General features: G+C 34.0%; 1 protein-coding gene across 1 annotated transcript in view; it reads left to right on the forward strand.

The window, feature by feature from the left end:
• LOC150108476 (uncharacterized) overlaps positions 1-5,930 on the forward strand; it is a 314,028-nt gene extending 308,098 nt beyond the window's left edge. The window contains exon 7 of the transcript XR_016550661.1: positions 5,621-5,930. The gene's annotated coding sequence lies outside the window, so the exon portion shown is untranslated. The remainder of the gene's footprint in view (positions 1-5,620) is intronic.
• The last annotated feature ends 17,855 nt before the right edge of the window (positions 5,931-23,785 follow it).

Genomic DNA, 23,785 nt, shown 5'->3' on the forward strand with positions numbered 1-23,785 from the left:
ATAATATAGCATCTCTCTATTCTTCCTGAATTGGATGCGTGTTGATGTACTCGTATATGCTCTAAACCATTACAGGAATCAATTCCTCAAGTTTGGCTAATTCCTCCTGGTATACTTATATATTGCGTTAAAGAAATTATAAATGTTTTACACACATATAATGTGTAATATATACTGTCTATGGAGCAGGAAAACTAATTGAGTAGGTTAAAGAAGAAAAAGCAGAACTCAGAATCTTAGAATACTGGAATAATAATAATAACAATAGTTGTTTGGATGATACGATAGGAATAAATGAAGCTCTCTGTTCTATGAGGCCTCCCATGTGTCTAGACCACTAATATATTCCACCTAGTCATCATCATTAATTAATAATATAATAAAATAATATATCACATCTTAAATATATCTTAACTGAAGATTTTATCGATGTCTTCACACATGGATATCTTCACATATGCTTGTCTTTGCCTAGTGCCAAATAAATCATGGAACGGTGCCAGTCTGTTTATTAGGTGAATCACCGCCTGTCGTGCGAATGAAGTATAAAGTATATTATGTTGGTATAAACACAAAATTTTTCAAAGGAAAACTTATTTATTTACTCGTGTAATTACTTTTATCCGTTTCAGAAACATGTGATTTGTAAACAGTATAGTATCTATAATCTAGTGATTAGTAACGGAACATGTCGATGAGTACATTAATTACAACATAACTTTCTGTTGTATCTCCAAGGTAGGTTAGTTTCATTTTCACAATTTAGCTGATTTTAGTAAGCTGGAATTCAGTTAACTTCGATTTCCTCTCTCTTCCTTTTCAACATTTCTTCAATGATCCTATTAGAACTTAGGCCGGGTTCTCTAAGCCCTTTCTCCAGTTCATTTGCTGGATTCCACGCTATGGTAAATATGCTCCTGCGAAATTCTTCAGATGCGGTCAAATCGCTGTCTACCATCCATTATATCTAATTTGAGCATATATAAAGAAAAAGTGGTGCAGTTACGATACTGCGAAAAACCCTCACTGAAAGAGTAAAGTCCAACAAAAATGATTGATGTGACCCGATGAAAGCTTGTAACTGGAGATCCAAAGTGCCAGATGCCATTGCAAAGTAAACAAATAAAACAAGGTAAAATGAAAGGTTGTTCGATGGATGTACTTTAGCCATCTACAAACAAGACAGCAATTGTGGTATTTTTTCATAAGATATCCTAATAAATATTTTCCAAGCTTTTGCTTCAGTGTACTGCAAGACTACAAAATAACTTTATCAGTAACAATTGAGCAATCGCAACTCAGAAAGTACTGATGCGTCTGTCGGATGTAAGTGCGTTAAGCCTTTCCACTCGAGAAATAAGAGCAACATAATATCGTAAAATTCTTAAATAACAAAAAAACAAATAAATAAATCTTCGAAATAAAATTTTGAAATGAATAACATTACGAAAAACTGGAGTAAATGATATTAAGAAAACAAAAAAGCAGTTTAAAATAACTAAAAGAAAGGCTGAGAATTCCTTTGTGTACTGTCAAGCTAAATTGCCAACTGTTTTAATGTAAGGCAATCAAACATCTCATAAAATTCCCTCACCCGATTGAATTCTGCAATGTCCTCACTTGAAGTACTCGTTATCAGTGGATTAGGCAACCTTAAAGATAACTGTTTGAAGGTCATATTTTGTAATACAACACCATGTTACCGTTCTTCTTTAAAAATTAATAAATAAACCGAATATCACTCTTGAGAATAAAGTAACATAAAAAAAATCTCAGCTTACTGATAACACCGTAAGTGATGATTTCTTTTATTTCTTCGTTCGATACGAAAGATATATATATATATATATATATATAGAATGATAAAAAAAATAAAATAAAATTGCCTGTTATTTGCATTTTTTTTTTTTTTACAGAAGTGTTCCACGCTGATCGCAAAAATATCTAAGAACTTTGGCTTTCTAGAAAAACTGTGGTATTTATTTATAATTACTGACGACTGATACCTTGCATAATCAAAAAAATGAGAAAATCAAGTTAAAATAGCGATATTTACTGTGTTTAGTTATATTTCATAGAATGGGAGGGATACCAGTATATATTATCTCCATGTGACGAAAATATACAAAAAAAAAAAAAAAAAAAAGAATAATAATAATATTCATTCTAATACCAAGTAAGCAAACGATATTTGTCTTTGAAGCTAGAAACTCAGTGAAACTCTTAATCAAAAGCAGTAATAAAAGGAAAACATGGGGACTCCTGGCAAAGTTCTTGTCTTTTTGCAGTAGCTCAATGTCCAACTCATGCCCAAGGTTTGTATTTCCTCTTGCAATATTTGCTTTGAAAGAGATGAGAAATAAATACATAAACCAAGAAGGTAAAAAAATAAATAAATATAAGAGTGATGCAACTTCGAAAAATCCCTTTCAATCAATTATTACTTTATAATAATATTTATTTTCCTCCCATTTTTATATCACTCTCACACACGAGAGTCGCAAGGCCTATTAGCAAATAAATGCTGCGTGTGGGATGACATCAAGAGCTAAATAATCTTTTTCTTAAAGCTACAGGTACTTGAGGAAATACTTCGTGGGGAAGGCTGTTCCATAGAACCGAGGTAGATGGAATATGTAATAAAAGATGACGGGAGTAAGAAATTCGATGGGCTGTTGCTCGTGTTCTTGTAAGTTAAGCAGAAATGGGGGAGTGGGTGCTAGTTCTCCTGAACAGTGACCATGAAAATATCTGTAGAAGACACAAAATGCAGAAACTGACCGGGTGTGAGACTGGTTGAAGATCCCTCTGGAAGCGGAATCATCAGTCAATCAAATTGTTCTTCCCTGAACTGCATCAAGAATACTTAGAGCTGTCTTAGGCACATCATCTTAAATATGAGAGCAATATTCCAAGGTTGGGAAAATTTGAGATTTGTACAGAGTAAGCAATTTACTCAGTATTTGTATTTGTACAGGATAAATAATTTGATAAATACTTCTGTGGTATTTACAATACCCACGATCTGCCTTTTGTAAAAAGATCATTTTGGCGACCATTATTTTTCTTTTACTAAAATTTTTCTCTCTCTCTCTCTGAGAAAATGGGCCACCAATCAATGAACTGATTCAGAACTGCGATTCTGAATCATTTTAATCAGTAACTCAGACGTTTATTTAAGAACAAAACAGAAAATGCACATCAAGCATTTACTGTAATCTTGAGGCTAATAAAGCATGGGGTTGTATTGTATAATACAACTTTAAAGATTTACAATATTAGCTTGAATTTGTTCTCCGATACTTTACAGGTAATAAGCATGAAGGATTCTCAGAAGAATGGACAGATAATAGTAGAACAATGGAACAGATAATAGTAGAATGCGGTCAGATTAATAATCCGCCAGCCTGTTGGGAGTCGACTTTTTTTAAGCCTGGGAATCCAATCTTTGTTGATATTTTGCAATAATTAAAGGCCTGTGTGCAATTTAGTAATATATTTTCATGGAAAAAACAATGTTTCTGAAATTATAATAAAAATTGAACTTTGCATTCTTTGTAATGATGAATACATGGGAAACACTTATCATTACATGAAAAAAAAAACAATTAAATTTGCCGTCCAGTTATCGGATTTTTTACTTTTTTGTCCACATTGCACCACTGATATGAACGTACTGAGAATGTCAAAAATAACACTCAAGATAAAGAAATTTCAACAACATATATCTTGAATGTCGTACTATATTAGCTACAATGGATTGCATTATTAACTGTTACGAGGTGTCACTACTTGAGAACATATACTGTTGGTCCGAAATATTCGCATGCTAGTAATATGGAAAAATAAAAGCTGGGCAAATTGTATTTTAAAATATCGAATATTTTCAAATAAAACACGAAGAAGTCGAGTATATTGGTTATCGATAATATTCTCTAGAGTACAAGTGAACATCGAGGCTTGTTCACATCAATTAAAAGTTGATGTGAACTATCTGAGGTTATCTGTACTGAAAATAATTTTAAAAATGTTCAGTAACTGCAATTTAATGAATGATGATTATGATATTAATAATATTAAATTAATAATGTAAAACTTAAGGTAATCTGCAATTAATAATTTTATATTATAAAATTTTACTTTTATAAAACAACAGATGAAACTAATAAATTATCTAAAATTTGCGAGATAAATCTAGTTGTAAAGCGCGTTATAATTTATAATGTATAAATCTGCTTGGAAATTAAAAGCAGACGAATCAGAAGTTTGGCGATACCGAGAATCAATACGAGACAATTAAATAAAATATGAACTTTCCTTGTCGAAAGAAAGACGAGAAATACATACGGTATAGTGAACTAAGAGGTTAAAAAAAAAAAAGAAAAAAAAGAAAATGTATGAGAGTGGTGCAACTTCGACACAAATCGTTCTCAGTCAAACAAAAGCTAATGAATATACAGTTAACAGTCTTCCTTAAATCCGTATCTTATTTAGTATCCGTATCATGCGTAAATTGCAAAGTTTTTTTCTTCCTAGAAACTCTGGTTTTTCATATTTCAAAACAATAAACTGGCCAACGATGCATGCAATTTACTAACATAGCAAATTATAAAGACAGGATTAAATATTTCAAAATTTCCTACTTGATTGTGACATAACTGAAGGTAATACTTGAAGGAAAATTGAGAGGTGGTACGTCATCGTTGAATTAATGAAGTATGTAGGAATGATGATTGGGCCAGTTTTTAGCGAACATGGAGTAATAACGAAATTAAAAATAAATAAAAAATTTAAAAAGGTACATCACAAGATAACTCATGACAAGCATATCTGGGATAGACATACTATATCTAGCTATGCGTTTTATTTTATTTATATTATTTTATTTTTTGACAGGATTCTCCCCTATAGTCCCTGAGAAAGTGTGCTCTTCACTAGATTAGAATTTATCGAAAATTTAGAATATGAATAATGCTAATGTAAAAAAGGAAGAAGAATTCAAATTATTGCAAATTTTACTAATAGAAAAAAAAAAGTAAACCTATAAAACATAAAACAAATAGAAAACTTAACGTGTGGTCAATACTTTAAGCCTCGCCCGTCGTAAATGTCCGCTGGCTTGGTTTGTCCGAGTGATAATGTATCCTCTCCAAGCAACAGTCTGCGTATTCGAATCCTCATAAGAATGGATATTTTTGATCGCCTTTAGATGGAAGATGAATTTCATCACCGGTGTGAGACCACTGTCCTGCTTATTAGAAGCCTGAAATGACTTGAAAAAAAATTCCATCTTTCTGTTTGATCTCTAGAGTGGAGGTCCCAATAAAAAACAAAGAAAGAAAAAATATTTAAAAATAAATAAAATTTTAAAATCCTTAGCTTACTCACAGTACTAATGTTTTATAGATTTACAACCTTTTGTGGGTGGTCGTCACATAAAAAATAATAAAATAATAATTAAAAAAAGAGGAAAGGTAATCAGGTTGGTGACAATCGGATAAAAAATGAGAAGGAAATCAGTACTAAAATCCTGCCCGTGATGAATAAATTTTCATAGTGCTTTTCAAGAGCTTAAGTCTTCCAGCCTCAAATTAATGTGGATGTTTTTTTTTTCTTCCAGCGAATGGATTTTTCCTCCAGCTGAATAAACAGATCTACCTGAGGACAAGCTCAAGACCTTAACGAGTCAGGCTTTACTTGAATTAACAATAATTCTAAAAAGTCCGGTGAAAGTTTACAAATCTTTGGCAATTTCCTTCACTTATATCCAAATCCAACTTTGATTTCTAAATTCGGTTCTACTTAGCTGAAAGGGAAGACGACTGCCTACATGGTAACTCAAGTTTGATACGAATAACTTACAGGAGCTACCTCCGACTGTCCCTTAGTTTACCACGTGATGTGCTCAGATATATGCATTATCCTACTGGAGGCTGTCGAAGACTAGATTTTTTAGGACCCATTTCAGTTGATTTTCGATACTTCGTCAAAAAATTGTAACCATTAAAATTATGTTTATATTTCTTCTTCTTATTATTATTATTATTAATATGATTGATTCATTAATATAAACCAGAAGGCCTTCATTTGACACCACCACCACCACTCAGAATCCTCAAGTATCCAACGCAATGCTAAAACTAGATGTACTGACAAGCTGTATACCAAGAAGTCTCAGATATCGAGGCCTTCCTTAGATCAACTGCCTGACATGCTGCAGCAATAAAAGCCGACGATTCGCTTTTAAATTTGGCTCTCTACGTGCAGCACCACATTGCAGCTTCCCACAGAGTTCCATTTCCTTCTCTTCCTTACATTTGGCAACCTGTAATAAAACTGCGTGTATAAATCTGATGCCCGATTTACACATGGCTTTTCAGATGAATTACAAAATAAATACTTCAATATACACTTCTTCCATATAGAATTCTAAAATCGTTTTGCTTTTAGCCAGCAAAATAACTATTGATGTACTTGTATAACATCTCACCCCTCGAAGTCCGATATCTTTCTAGAAGATCAACTGTGAAATTTGCATTGTGCAATTCAAAAAAAGAAAAAGAAAAAAAGAAAAGAAAAATGTCTACCAGATATAATTAATTATTATTAAAGATTGTTTGCTCCTCCTGTGCTGTGCAAAAATCTGCTTATTTTATTTTTCAACCTTTCTGCTTATTTTAGTAATTCAAGAGCTTAAGAAGAGGATCCTCGTCTTAGCATTCGAATGTCTAAAGATACGATTACGATTTTCATCGAACCCATTGGTATCTTTCACTCAGTACGTCATTCGCACTTAGTGTAAGGTATCGACGTCAGAGCTTAACACATTAACTTCACATACAGATTATTTATACCGACCATCAAAAAAGGGTCTAAGTAGAAATTTTTAGGGTTTGTAAAAGAGGTTTTAATTAAAGTGTCCGAAAAACTAATGTGTGCATTTGTTGTTGCTGCTTGGATTTGGCAAATAACATCTCATTAAAAAAATCTTGTATGTAAAAAAAAAAAAAAAGAGTGGGTCATTGCTGAGAAAGCAGAAAGTTGGCCGCAATTTAGAAGCAGGCACTTCATCTACATCATTATTTTTTAAAATAATTAATAGTATTACTAGTGCTGCTATTAAGGTATTGCTCTATTTCGGAGGAAGAATTTGCATACTATTTGGATCACTTTATTGCATAAGAGGAGCCTCCGTAGCTCAGTCAGTATAGATGAATCCTTTTGATGGGAAAGACCTGGGTTCGATTTCCGTCCATGACATGAGGAACCTTTATCTGGTCTCTTTCGACTAAAAGTGAGATAGCTAATCTCATACGTGGGTAGAGGGTTTTTTCACCCGGAAACTTTCGTCCCTCAAAACAATCAGACCTTCTCCGTGGACACACATGGATTTACAGCTATGAATACGTATGACATGGAAGAGATAGGGTCCTCACCACTTGTCGTTACTACCGTAGTTAACCATGAGTCACATCCTGGTAATCAACCTCCTGGATATGAGGAGAGGAAAAGACACACTTGAATGGGATGGGACTGCATAAGTTTAGAGATATCACTTATTTTGTAGATGAAGTAGGTAAAATAGGGAACATTTGGTCGAAATCGACTGATGATGCGACTTGGCAGTGGTGTCTATATTATGTTTCATTTTCTCTCTCTCTCTCTCTCTCTCTCTCTCGACTGTAATTCCAAATAAAAACAGCGTTTTCATCAACTTTAAAACATGACATGAGGTTTGGATTACTTAAGACTGTGTTAACGATATAATTGGGAATTATGAAATGTCCTAGGTCAGTGGAGTTCCTTGTATCTATAGAAAATAAAAAATGTTACTTTATTCAGAGTGCTGCAATTTAAATTTTTGACCATTATTAAAAAAATGGAAAACAGAGTGTTAATTACTCATTCTAGTTATTACAAAGCTATATTACCATAGTGCCAGATACCTTCATATAGATACAATTATTCTCTTCTTAATGCTTTTACCGAAAATATTAAGTACCAAGATCGCTCTGGAATTGTTCATGATTGTGCACAAAACATCATAAAATGAAGCAAAGATTGCTAAATTTGGAACGTTAAATTAAGTTAATAAAAAAGATCACTTCGAAAACAGCAAAATGGAAAAGGCTAAAAAAGCAGTTTTCTTCTTCTTCTCCTCTTCCTCTGTAGAGACAGCTTTACAAATCACAACATTCGACATAAGTTAGACCAAATTTAAAATATATCGGTTCCGAAATGTTCCCTGAGAATTTCAGTTCAATCAAGCTGAAATAGAGGAAGGTTGTAATGAGATTACTTTCGACTCGGTGTGGACCGGCTTTTTTCTTCGACAATTTTACCTACTTCCCCTAAAATATGATGACATTACATTAAAAGAAATCTGGTATTTAAAAAACGTGAGCTGAGTACTGAGGAAACAGGGTTGGTTATAATTAGAAGCTTTGAAGAGGCTGGTGATTGATTTAATAGTTGAGAATGTAAATTCCCTTCTTAACCAGCGTTGCAATAACAGCAGCAACAACACCATTAATAATAATAATAATAATAATAATAATAATAATAATAATAATAATAATAATAATGTCAGCGATATAGCTGCTTCTATGTTGTAATCAAATTCCTCCTTTTTTTTTTGAAAAAAATTTCGCTCTTCCCATAAAAGATGATTTTTTATAAAAAATATGTACTGCATTACAGAGTAGTTCAGTATCTCTGTTATTATTTATGGATGACACCTTTCCGAATCTTCAGAAAATTTCTAAAGGAATTTTCTGAATTAGGTGGAGGAAAAAATTTCATTTTTTCCTCCACCTAATGACTGCATCGGTTAGGCATATTAAACTTAACTTAGTTTTCGGAAGTAACTTTATAGGAGAGTGCTCACATTCTGCAAGAGATCATTGTCAGATAATGTGTTCTTTCTCACTTTAAAATCGCAGTGGTTAGTTAGGGATTCATTGGCACAAAGAGGACAAAGGTCATATTGCATCACGAAAAGGGCAAAATGGCCAATCCACATACATTGTAATCATAGTAAAACTTCACTGCGGCCATTGTCAACTTACTCCGGCGACTTGAAGAAATTCAACTAGGACTGGAGGAAGAAGATCGTATATAGTTGAGACTTAAAGAAAAACGAGGGTACCAAATACACTCCAGTGGTCTACTCTAATGCTTATTTCTAGTTTTAGATTGATTCAGTGCCATACAAGAAAAATATGTCCACAAATGGGTGACGACACCAATGGAAATAAAGAAGGAAATAGATACAATAACAATATGGTGGCCATTGCCAGTTTTATCAGTTTAACACTCAGTTAATTGGTTTAACTGAGTGTTAAATCATTCTCACCATTCAAACTATGAATGTATGTGTATGCATTCTTGTCTTGGATAGTTGCACGAGATATTTTCTCGAAGTCCAGGAAGGGAGGGGGGGGTCTAACATAAGGCTCGTGAGCCGAACATGGATAGTTTATGGCTCACGAGCCTTATGTTAGACCTTCCTGATTTTTCAAAAAGAAAAAAAAAAAGGTTATTCCCCCCCCTCGAAGTCTTTATTTATTATTATTTTTTTAATTCCAATTACATATTTTAAAACAAAAAAAATGTTATCAATTAATTTAGTTTCCATTCCGACATACATATCATAGCTACTATATTTAACGTAGTAGCGGTTGGCATTAAACTCTTTTGTGTAGAATAAACAGAACATATTCTCCTTCAGAGGATATGTTCTGTTTAATAAGTTATAAGATGTTCTACTCTGGTTTCGGAATGGAATTATTTTTTTTTTCTTCTCTCCAATTTCTCAAATTATAGATCAAAGAGTGGAAGAGTAATTTGGTGTGTGTCAAACGTAATTGGCAAATAGTAGTCAAAATGCTAACGAAAATTTTCTGATCATATATTATTAAAATAGGCTGTGACGTAATCAAACCTTGATCACTATCATATGGTAAATGAGGATTTAGGTTTTACGTATTGTTAACAGCTGTCATTCAGCAGCTGGATGGAATAATAACACATTTAGCATTACACATAACTGTCTAAATAACACCGATAGATTGAAGCTGAGCGAGAGAAAAAAATCAAACTATAAAATTAATGATGTTAATCTCTCGTAAATTTGACTACCAAACTGTTTTAATAAACATTTTGGAAATCACTAGGAAACAACAACAATAAAAAAGAAACATTTTTCACAAAATTTCTAGTATACCTTCACTGTCGTGTTTCAACTAAAAAAAAAGTTGCAAAAATGCTGGAAACACTAAGAAATAAGTCACATGAATTAAAATCGTAATATTTACCACAATTCAGTGTTCTAGAACCACACACACCGTATACTGGTACCAGAAATGCGTGACGTAATCTCACATATCTTGTTATTAAAACACAACAGAAAAAAGGGGAGTAGTTATTTTGAATATCCAATAATGACAATTTGACATAGTATTTCTCTAGGAAAAAATAGAAATGATATTCTATTCTGGAAACTGCAGTAACCTTTCTGCAGAAACCATACAAAGATAGTTTTATTTAATTCGCGTATTGATTGCTTTAAATGGCTTTTAGTGCAGTGACGATAGATTAAGGACATCCACAGAGATTTATGAGGATGGAAGTTATCCGGGTAACAGTTTCAATCAAGAATTTATGCATTATAGATAAGCTGCGGTATATTTATTTATCGACATTTTTAGGTGAAAGAGGTCATTTTCGCCACATGCATAATTTCATAATTTCAATGTATTTCTTGTTGGGCAAGGACTCAAGCTGATCACTTGTAGTGTCGCTGAATTCGCCAGTTAATAGTCTAATTTCGTTTGGTATTGCTACCAATAAAACACTTTACTGCATAGGTTCCCAGTCGGTAGCTCACGAACCCTTGCCCCTTTCCAAGGTTCGCACTCAAAATTCTGTAGTGACATCTGCTTTTTGTTGTTGATAATAATAATATCAACAGACCTCCATTGAGTCAAGAGACTCATTGCGGGAGGTCCCACTCTCACACGCACAGCTTACATCTCCAAATAATTGCATTCACTGTCCCTGCACTCACCACACTCTTAGACAATACATTCCAATCATCCACCACTGTTCATGCAAACAATCTACTCCTCATCCCCACCTTATACGGCTTCAAGGAATAGTCTCTCTTTCTCCCCTGTCTTCAGATATTCTATGAAAAATCTCATTCACGTTACTCTGATTATTACCCCTTACCAAGGTATACGTCTCGATCATGTCTTCCCTCTTCCTTCTATCCATTAGGCTCTGTAAATTGCGTTCTCTCAATTGTTCTCACATTCCACATCCAGAGACCAGAAACCAGCTTAGTCAATCGTCTCTGAACCACTTCCAACATCTCATCCTCCTTTCGAAAACCAAGTGACCAAATCTCTGCACAATAAACCACATGCGGCCTGATCAAAGCCTTGTACAATGGAATCAATACATCCTTACTTCTACACGTCAGTGTTCTCCAGATCATTCAAATAATAATCTGCTGTGTTGTCCTCGCCATTTTAGCAAAATGTCCACGAAATTTCAAGTCCCTATCCACCATCATCCCCAGAAGCATCCCCTCCACCTCCTCTAAAATATCCCCTCAAATCCTGTACTCTGCATCCCATCTTTGCTTCTCAAATTTTAAAACTTTACACTTTGCTACAATAAAATGACATCCTTACACTCGATAAGTCAGTCTATTTAAGTCCTCTTGCAAAATTACAACATCTGCTCTACTTCTAATAACTTTCCAGCCAATCTCCAATCCAACGCATTAATCTACTATCCAACCCCCATCTCTTCCAGTTTAACTAATATTTGTCATGTGACAATCTATCGGAAGCCTTTGCAAAATCCAAATATACTACTGTATATGCATCCCCCTTATCCAATATATTCGTCACCTTGTCCTTTAGCAAACCTTTGCTATCCATTAAAGAAAATTCTACTTCTGTCAACCCAGTCTTGAATCCTTGTTCCTTACTAGCTTTTCCACCAGTGGCGGCCCGTGAAGCCTTAAGTGTGTGTGTGGGAAGGGGGGGGGGTGCTGCCTATACAAAATAATTTTAAAAAATTCTTTTTTTTCCTAATTAGTAACCAATTTATTAATAAATAAGTATAAAATCTAAACCACATCTCCAGACAAGCAGACTGGCCTATAATTCGAAGCCTTAATCTTATCACCTCCTATAAAGCGAACAATTTTGCTATCTTTACACTCCTTTGGAACTTGGGCTAATCTGACTCGTGTTAAAAATGTAAGCAGTAGTTAAATTCTAAACGAATAATTTCCTGGGCCATATACAAAATAACCAATTGTATTTACCTTTGAATGCTATCCGGGGAAGCTCCAAACCTCCCTGTCCCTTTCATCATCTCATAATCTTTCATAATTAGGAGACTATTGATATTGACTACTATCGGGTGCGTCCCCAGGTGGCGGATCGGGGAACAGCCTTCAGATATGGAGGCTAGCTGCGATATAAGCAGAGCAATCCGGCGAATAAGCAGCCGTGGACCAACAGCGACTGAGCTATCAGGGCGTGGGGGAGCAGAAGTGGCAACTCTGTCTCACTTAAAACCTCACAAAGCCCAATGACAACTCGGTGACATGGCGAATAGTGCCGCCATTAAATAAGTACCTGCTGGGGTCACTGCCTCTGACATTGGGAAGCAGCATTGTCAGTACTGACACAAGGTTGAAGCCAAATGATGACGGAAAAGCTTCTGATCAGAGATTTGCAGATGGCAATATGATTATATTGTGTACGTCTGTAATACTGCGGAGCAGAAAGCAAACGGAGAAACTACTGCTCTACCTTATCTCCAGAACAACCACCATGGCGAGCAAACCCTTACAATTGGCCCCAAGTTCCCGGCGTCCCTTAAATGGGACAGGGGTGCGAAGAATCTCCGGGCTCAAAATGGTGTCCACTTTTAAAAAAAAAAATACACATTCAAAACTGTAAACAATTGTTGAATAATAACACAATAATGTAGGCATAATTACCATAAAGGTAGAAAAGTCACAAAACAGAAAAATGTTCCTACAAAATAACCAAATGTATTTACCTTTGAATGCGATCCACTGGTTGAGTGTCCAGCAAGTTAGCAAATCTTTCCTTTCGTTCGTTCAGCGTATTAATATTATCGCATTGCAACTGATGGAAATTCTGTGTTTCTATGGATTCGTTACAGACCTCTTTCTCTTCAGAAATTACACACAAACTGTCATTACAAACTTGTTTTGTATTATCACTGTCATCCCAGCTACTTTTCCGTTTAAAGAAGGTACCAATGTACTTATCCATAGTTGAAATGCCGTACTTACTCGAATATAACTCGCACCGCTGATTAGACTTTTCGAAAAAAAGAAATTAAAAAGGTTCTCATATACCTCGCACATGAAAAAAAAAGCTTATTAAATACGTTCACGTCGGGCAATAGTAACTCACTTGCAGCAGTAAACAACACACCTCCCCAACAGCCATTATACTGCAGAGGAAAGAAAAACAAGTACTTTTATTATGTCAGTGAATAAGGTATAGTCTGTGTAATATATTTCTCAACAAACAGTGCAATTAGAGACATCTTGGATAAAAACGACTAATTAATGAATCACATGTCCCATCATACAGAAACTATGCTGTACAGACTCAGCAAAACTATATGTTTTGTTTCAGTCTGTACAGCATAGCGTCAAACACAGTATCCAACTAAAAACTATTGTTATTAATTAGATGTGTGTGAGTTCCCCTACCCCAAAGCAGCAATAAAATTCAACCGAAAGTGTTAAAATTCGTAACTTTGTTAAAACTAAGAAATATATATATATATATATATATTTCACATATAGAATTCGGTTCAAGAGAGTTAGCATTTCAACTCAATTGTGGCTATGCTTTCAGTCGCGCGATCTTTTGTTAATACCGCACCAATCATATGCACGTCTGAATAACCTGCCATTGTCTGTTTCCCGTTAGGCTTAATTACTGTAAAGGGAGAAAAGTCACAAAACGGAAAAAAGTTCCGAGGCCAGGCCCGGAGAGCCGGGGCTGAATTTAACTACTGAATGTAAGTTAAAGATGTTATTAACTCCATGTCAACAAGACCATGGGATTTGATAGTATATCGCCCCAAGACATGCGGTACTATACCATCAAGTCCCATGGCCTTGTTGACATCAAGTTTATTCAGTTCTTCATATACCTCTTGCTCACCATCAGTGGTTCCTCCCCCATTCCCACTGTCTCAGGTTCTGCATTATGTTACAATCACAATGATCGAATACTTTAATGAACACCTCATTAAACACCTCTACTATATCCTCCCCAGTGTTTATCATTCTCCTATTATCACTGACCAACATCGTCCTCCCATAGTTATTCTTCCTTCTACTGGCCACATAACGACAAGCACTCCGTAGAATTTCTTTTAGTGTCATCTACTAACTGTTGCTCATACCGCATTTTCGCTACCCTTACTAAGTGAACCACCTTCCTTGCTTGCTCTTTGTACTCCTGATGTAACTGATTTACACTGATACATTTTTATAAATTACAAAAGAGTTTAATAGTAATTTATGCAGTTCATTTCAAAATTTATATTTAGCGTGGTTCTGGTTTCGCGTCCTTACATAGTGAGCACACACTAGAGCAGTGCTTCCAAAACTTATGGATCTAAAGGCCCCCCTTGGAAAAATCAGTAGATCAGGCGTGGCCATTGAAAAAAAAATCTTAATACAGACATGTATCATTACAATATTTATTGTATTCAATACAAAACATACACAGCAAATATCACAAAAATCAAATCCAGATATTACATTTTTAGCATCTTACATACACATTTGACATGGCACACTTAGTCTTAAAACATTTTAAATTTGTTTTCATTATTTCACGCCTCCCCCCCCCCTCAACAAAACTAACGGCCCCAAGAGGCCATGGCCCCACAGTTTGAGAAGCGCTGCACTAGAGGACGGTAGCAGAAGGATGGGGGGGGGGGGGGAATGGAGGCGTGTGTGCGCTGATATTTATTGTCATCGTTCAGTCACGCGTCAAACACCTGTTAGTGTTGTTAGTAACTGCGTCGTATCGTTTTGGATTAATATCGTATGTTTTGAACGGGAATTCATAGTCCTTTTGAACGTCAAAATTCATTATGGACCGGTGGCTGAAGACTGGAAGAATAAAAAATAATGGTAATATACAAATCAATGAGGAGTATGAAAATGAAAATCATCCTCCAAATTCGACACGAGATGACCTTCAAAAAATCTATATTCATTTAACTGGTCAAAATTCCCAAATGCTACATTAAGGTGTTCAAAATATTGACATGAAAACAAATAAAACAAATATTAAAAAGAGTAAATATAGTTAAGGTTAATTATTATGTCGGCCTGGTTGTCCAAGTGGTTAGCGTATCCGCTCTCCAGCCAAAAGACTACGGGTTCGAATCCCGCCATGGTCTGTGAAAATACTAGTGGCGATGGTGGTGGTCGGCGGTAAACGGTTGGTGTAGATCAGGCGTGGCCAATTTCATTCTATACGAAGGCCAATGTATGATGAGTGTTAGTGTCACGGGCCGCACACTTTTAGACAGAACTTAAATAAAAATAAACCCTGCATTTTTTCAATGCAATAGTTATATGTACTGAATTACTATATTTGTTAAATCATTTTACTACTCGGAGAACAATATAAAATACTTGATTAATTTAAATATAAGTTGTAAAATTAAATTTAATTACATATTTATAGTGTTTTTACATGTTACACAACTTAATTAGAACGCTGTAGGCGTTCATGTGCGGCAACAAGTTCATCAGAGTTGATTTTCAACGATGATGACTGTATTCGTAACAAATCCTGAAGGTGGTCATCAGTCAGTCGGCTTCTTTGTGATGATTTAACTGTCCTCATAGTTGAGAAAGTGCATTCACATATGTATGTGCTTCCAAACATAGATGCAATTCTCAAGCTGAAATCACTCAAGGCAGGATATTTTCCCTTTGGTACCAGTTTCCAAAAGTCAATGCCTATCTCCACCCTGTACTGGAAAAAGGGGTCACTTTGAAAGTCACACAACTCCAATTGAATAATGTCATGCTGCTCTGAAATGTCGCATTTCATTGGGTTGTTAAATAATGTTAGTTGTGGCCGCATGTCACTGAAGTCAGAAAATCGCTTACTGAATTGCTCCAAAAGTTGGTCTAACATTGGCACAGAAAATTTGACGTCAATGTCACGACCCTCCTCTATCAACTTCCTGTAGGAAGGGAAATGTACTAAGTTTCCTCTGACTAGGGTGAATTTAAAACTCTTCAGTCGACTTATGAACCCATCTAGGTGTCCAACTAAATCTGAGATTGTTTGGTCCCTGTTCACGTTGAGTTTATTCATGTGGTGTGTGAGATCTGTTAGAAAGGCGAGTAAGCTGTTAAAATGAGGATCACATAGTTCTTTGTTTGTCTTCTTGTGTTCCTCTAAAAACTGTTTTATTTCCTTTCTCAAAGCAAAAAAAAAAAAACATTTCAAACAGTTCCCTCTGTTTAGCCAACGTACTTCTGTGTACAACACTAAATCGTCATATTCTGCCCCCATTTCTGTTAGAAAAAGAAAGAAACTTGCGGTGTGTCAAGACCCGATTTCCGCCCTTAATTAGATTCACACACTTCATTACAGTTTTCATATCATAACATCCTCTATCTCCAGAATTTTACCACGCAGAGCCTCCTGATGTATAATGCAGTGCAATAGCAATTGATTCCAGCCTTCCTTAGTAAGCCATCTAAGCCAGTATCAGGCATTGATTTGGCACCATCTCACAATAGCTGTGAGATTGTTGATGTCACCAGTACCATTTACAATCCTCATAATTGCATCATAAATGTCTTGATCTTTGGCTCTGTTATGCAATGACTCCATTGCTAGTAGCTCTTCATTAATAACAAAGTCTTTGGAAACAGTTCGAATGAAAATTAGAAGTTGAGCTGTATCTGTTATGTCAGTTGATTCATTCAGAGTCAATGAGAAGTAAGCTGAATCTGTAATAACACTTTTTAATTTATTTAATATGTGAGAACCTATTTCCTCGACTCTTTTTGTTACAGTCTGTTTTGATAGTGGGACGCTTTCAAACTCACTGGCTCAATTTTATCTTCCCCAAATGCACGTGCAATTTTCATAGAATAGTGTTTTACAAATTCACCATCAGATAATGATTTTTTTTTTTTTTTTGCTTTTGCTATCTCTGCGCTTACAACAAACGATGCCAACATTGAGCTTTTTTATATTGATGTTGGTTTAGTAAAAATAGTACGTACAATTTTAGTACGTACTTGTCCAACGTATTCTTGGTATTTAGCGGCATGATGCTGTGTGTAGTGGCGTTTGAGGTTATATTCCTTCTGCACAGACAATACTTGCAAACACACGAGGTACTGTGGTTTGTTGTCGTTATTGCTTATAAACAGAAATTCAATTTCCCATTTCTCCTGAAATGACTTGTTTTCTTCGCAGATCTTACGTTTCTCACTCATAGTACACAAAGGCTGAAGTAACTGACCAGGGAACACAAACTGCAACAATAACACTGTTAACTGTGAAACTGAGTCTCTAAAACTGATCACTGTAACCAGAGCAGAGCAAGTGACTTTCAATGATGCGTTACTCTGGAGCGCATACAAATCTACCACTCTCACTACTACAACTCGCACAGAGAAGCAGTAGATGTCATAAATAGAGTAATCTTTTTAAAGCAATTTTGATTCCGTGTTGAGAATAAATTGTTTCCGTCATCAGAAATAATGAATATAACTAGTATATCAATCAGAAAATCTGTGGTCGAAACTAATAGCTAAATTGATAACACGTATAATTTAATATAGTTATCCTGCCTCGGGCCACACAAAATCACATTACTGGCCACATGCGGCTCGCTGGCCTGCTGTTGGCCACCTATGGTAGAGATGATGAAAGTAGTTGTGGTTCGTTGGTGGACTGAGTGGTGGAGACAGAAATTTATGAAGTCGGTGCCTTCCCTCGATGAGTCTTTGGACTCCCTGGAGGTGTCATATAATAAAAATAATAATAATTAAATTTGGTTTTACATTTCTTAGAGATGAGACTGTTCATTCCCGCAGTGTGTCCTTTTCGGAGAAGTGCTAAACAAAACACAACAGTTATACAAAAAAGAAATTGTAAGAATTCAAAACAACTGATATTGATTTATACATTTATCGGAAACGAAGACCGTGAAAAAGCACTTGAGACATCGTAATTAGTAAGCTATGAAATAGCAAAAACTGGGGAAATCCATGCTATTTCAGAAAAATTGATTTTCCCCATGTGCAAAAGCTATTTTCAGATGCATATTGGTTAATTTGGCAAAGAAATTGGATATGATTCCCTCTTCCAATACCCCAGTGCTTGCCGAATACATGATATGTCTGATGGTGTTGAAACGATTTTATAAAAGGTGAGAAAAAGTGCATTTTATGTTTGACACTTAGATGAGACCATGTATTTTTTATATCTAGCTATTTTAATTAGTTGTACGTTACACGAATGGAGGGAAATATGATGTTTTGTTGTCCTTTAACAGAGCGTACAACTGGTGAGGATATTTTTAATTTAATTGACTCGTATTTTGAAGAAAAGCAAATTGATTAGTCTTTGTGTTGTGGGATTTGTAGAGATGAAGCAAAATCAATGACAGTGAAATTTGTGAGTTTTATTACTCGCATCAAAAGCATATTTTAATATCTTGTGAATTTAATGCAGCATTCATAGGCAAGTTATAATGTCAAGGTGAATGTCTCCATTGCTTAAAAATATTCTCGATGTTGCTGTCAGGCCAAATTTCAATCTATTCACTTTTTTATGTAAATTGGCACTACACATATAATCATTTAACAGATGGTTGTCAGTTGCAAAGTAATTACAGGTTTATTTGAAATAAGAATTGCTTTCTTCAAGGATCATCATTTCCATCTCAGTGGATATACAATAGACCAAATATAACTTCTAAGTTTACCTTATTTGTCAGATATCTTTTAGAAGATAAATTAACCAATTTATTATTAATAGCGCAAATACAATGGTTTTCACGTTCAGGACCGAATTAAAAGCATAGCGAAACAATTAAAGTGAAACAATTAAATTTTTGAGACGACTTTACTGATAATAGTACTGAGTACGGTATTTTAACATTTTAAACTTTTTCTAAAGCGGAAATGAAATGATTTTGGACCGAGTTCTTAAAAAATATTTAAAACATCTGAAATTTCTGAATATTACTATTAGAGAACATTTTCCATAATAATAATAATAATAATAATAATAATAATAATGTGAACTGGATTCTCAATCTATATTTGACGAGTCGTTTGTGGCAATGGCCGATGATCTGAAACTGACAGAACGAAAACCTTTTTGATATCTCAACATCACCTAAAAAGCTTATTCAATGCTGAAAATGTCATAAATTTTTGGTTTTTATTAATAACAGAATACCCAGCACCAGAACCACTTATGGTGATGGATATTCTGACTACAGATTTCCAAATTCCGCTTCGATGAAGAAAGAGAACACATCTGTGTTCTCTTTCTTCATCTTTCTTTAGGTGTCCTCCCGCGATGAGTCTTCGGACTCCTTGGAGGTATCAGGAATAATAATAATAATAATAACAATAGATCTCAATTTATTTATTTATTTATTTTTGACTTCCAATGCAAAACGTTATAAAGCAAGCTAAGACGACATTAGAAATATTCATTATCGAATCTCAGAAGAACTCGTATATCTTCCATATATCTTCAGCCGAGATCAGAAGATATAACAGATTTTTTTTTCTCCATGAAATTTTGGTTTACTCTCCTTCAAACAACCAACTGAATTGAGACATTCGTGAAGTTAGATGACTAGAAACCAGTCCATATTATATTCTAAAAATATTTAGAATCTTTCATGGGTGTGGTTCTCATTAAAAAAAAATAATCATTTTCACAGCATGGTAATAAGATATCTCACAGAGATTTTAAAATAAAAAAGAAAAAATAAAGAAGTGTGGATTTCTGTTAAACTGATATAAAATATACTTATCCAAAACTATATTGAACACAGGAATAATTGGATAAGATCGAATATTTATTTGATCTGCAGGGCAAGGCTTCCGGATTAGTTAAAAAACAAGTAAACACTGAAAATGAAAGTAATTACATTCATTTCCGTGTTTTTCACACACTGAGTAACAAAAAAAAAAAAAAAAAAAAGAAAAAAAAAGGTTACTTAGTTCAAATGACATTGACACTGAAGCAAATGAATTGGACATTAGCGAATTACACCAGTAGAAGAAATTAAAACAAAAACGCTGACTATTCCATGTTACTTGCAAAGGAAGGAAATGCGTAATTTCAGCAGCTTCAAGGTCGAATGACGAGTGTGGTAAATACAGTAATCTGCAGTGAAAGTACTCGAAATCTTAAGGCAGGCGTAAACTTGACGTTGATGACGTCACAGTCAGAGCTGTTATTATATCTTTTGGCGAACTTTCCTCCTAAGAAATAAATTTCGGCCTTCAATTTTTTTTTCTTTTCTCAGAGTGTGATTTATTTATTTATGTATATATTTATTTAATTTACTATGGCCTGGGACGATATTCTAAAGGAATAGTTCATATATTTTAATTCGTTCGCTATTTACAAATCTATAACACATTTTGCACTAAAACTGCACTTTTCCATTCCTGGTATCAAATTTACAGAACTATCAAAAAAAAAAAAATAGTACAATGAAATTTATAGTAAAATGAAAGATAAAATAAATGGAATATTTAAACAAAGAATTATTAAAATCACTTATTTAACCGGCGACCACGTACTATTGTGCAATATGTAACGTTTTAGAGTGCAAGAAATAAATTTATTTGGTGGCTTACAGTGCTAAATGAAATAATATTTTTATTACATATTTAGTAATCGTAACATCCAAAAAAGTCCATGAGTTGGTATGTTTTGTTGGAAAACATTTCTCTAATTGTAATGAGAATCAGTGAAAATTTTACAAAGAAAGAAGCAAAAATAATTTTCAGTTTCTGGTGTTTATGGACGCAGCACTTTGGACACCCATAGATTCTGAGTGTGTGAAGAAGCTTTTCCATATTTATTTGGAAACTAAGTTAATACGGCAACAGAATAGTTCTAAAAGAAGATCGAGTAAGAAGAAAATAACAGATTAGATAAGCGTTGTGTTTCATTTTTAATAGACAGCTCAGGATTGTGGACTGCTTAAGGCGATAGTTTGAGAAAACACTATTATTACATACTAAATTTTCGGGATGGAGGTGATTTTCATGCTATACAACAACACCGCTTATCGTGGGTAGAACCACCATTGAAAAATGAAGAGTTAACGAATAGAGATTTTTTTTTTTTTTAAATATATGTAATGTATTATTATACATATATGCATATCAAAATATATGTATATTTTTATATGTATATATGTATAATATATGTAATATATGTATATATTACATACATATATATACATACATATATATGTAAATATATGTATATTTTATATGTATACATATATATATAAAAATATATGTATATGTATACATATAAAATATATGTATATTTTTTTTAAAAAAATATGCATATATTTTTTTTAAATATATGTATTTAAAAAAATATATTATAAAAAAATATATTTTTTTAAAAAAATATATGTCACAAATATATGTAATGTTCTAAATACCACTTCATTTCAAAACGGGAAGAATACAGCTTTTGTGTATTTCACTTAATTATTTTCAATAGAATTTGAACTACATATTTTGTCATATTTTTAAAATTCATTATATACGTGATTCTTTATTCAATAAATTAGCTCTTTTATTCACCATAACTCGATATATTCGTAATTTTCGTTTATTATGTTAGAATTATCCAAAAGGATAATTCTAACATCCGTTCACGTTGCTCTTATTTCTTCTGTGTGCAAGTTCTTTTTAACATAAACGAACTTCTTGTATTATTCTTAGTAATTTCGAACAAAAAAGGTACGTAAATAAAACTTCTTTTTCACGTACATAAAAAAATCATTTCCTGCAGATAGTTGCAGTAATGTAGGTGAATCAACAATACGTTTTCAAGTTAGCAAATTCGAAACGCTTTTTATACAAGCACTGCTCTTGACGTGAGCGCTATATTTAGGTCGAGTGCGCTACCTCGTTATCGGAAGGGAACGAATCAAGTGAAACATAGCATGTGTCTGATATGACAACCAGGTATTAGTTTCGCAAAAAGAACCAGATACTATTAAGTAAAGCGTATGGATCATCAACACCAATAAATAATAATAATAATTCTTTAGGAAGTAGAATTCTGTAAACAACAGTGAATATTTCGTTTATTGTTTACGGGAATTAGCCAGAAATCTACCCTAAGGAGTTTATAATGTTATTCATGTAAAATTTATCTATGATAATGCTGGCAACAACTTAAAGTTGTTTTTTTTTTTTTTTTTTTTTTTTGTAACGGAAATTAAATTAAGTGATCTAATGCATTTTGGAGGTATTGAATCCAAAAATTGCAATGCCGTCACTCAAAATTCTATCACGTAAAATTTTCATTTCTTTTCAACTTCTTCACCAACTTGAAGTCTACCAGTTATCAATAACCACTAGCATGCTGCCACTCTGGGTCCATGGCAGATCTCCTAGCGTGCATCATCCACCTTTAGGTACTTCATGAAAAAGGTTTAGTGAAACTTGTGTTCTAACCTTTGACATTTGACTGGATTTAGCATAGAAGCCTATTTAGAAACAATTGTCTTATGATCTATCTTCCCACCTCTGCAACTAAGCAGCTAGTTTGATCGTACATCGCGTTTCTTGGTGAATGACTTCCTCTCTTCAAATTGATCCACCAAAGCAGGTGCTCCAACGACCAAAGTTTTAAAATTTCTACAATCTATTTCTTAAACACTGATATCTATATTATTCTTCATTGAGATGAGTAAATTCTAGTCATCTTCGACACGAAACACCAAACGACAGTTGTACTATTTTTTTTTCTTCCAAAGAAAGAAGAAGAAGAAAACTATCACTCCTTCCCTTTAATAACGCCCAGACTGCTTAAACAAGATCTGCACTCCCTCTTCTTGAACTGACATATACTTCTAGCCTTTCCCAGTGAAACACGTTATAACCAGTCTCTCTACCTCCAAATGCTTCGTGTTCTTTTCTGCTTAAGACTTACCTTTCACTAGCCAGCTACAAAATCTGTATAAATATCAAACCTGTCCGATCTTAGAATACTGTTCTCGTGTTTAGGGTGATGCAGCAGCAACAATTTACTAACACATCGAATAAATTGAATGAGCCTACGGGAAATTTTTAGACTAAGGAAAACACAACAAAACTACGGTAAATTTTAAACACTAAAGAAATATTATCAGTAATTAAAATAAAAAGCGAGGATTTTGTTATATAAATCAAAATATCATAACTGCAATTAATACTTTTGAGTACTTGACTATACTGCTGTAAACAGTTAAAAACATATACGAAAGTGAACAGCAGGATAACAAAAACATGTTTGGTTTTAATATTATGGATATAAAATTAGCCATTGGAAAATATAATGACTGTTAGACTATTCTTTTTTTTTTTAATTAAATTCTTGGTTATTGACATCTTTATATATGTATATATAAAGAGAGAGAGAGGGGGTGGGGGTATTTAAACCAGTGG

The sequence above is a fragment of the Typopeltis vanoorti genome, chromosome 3 (genome assembly GCF_054136105.1).
Source record: "Typopeltis vanoorti isolate ZY-2024b chromosome 3, IOZ_Tvanoo_1.0, whole genome shotgun sequence".
Classification (NCBI taxonomy): domain Eukaryota; kingdom Metazoa; phylum Arthropoda; class Arachnida; order Uropygi; family Thelyphonidae; genus Typopeltis; species Typopeltis vanoorti.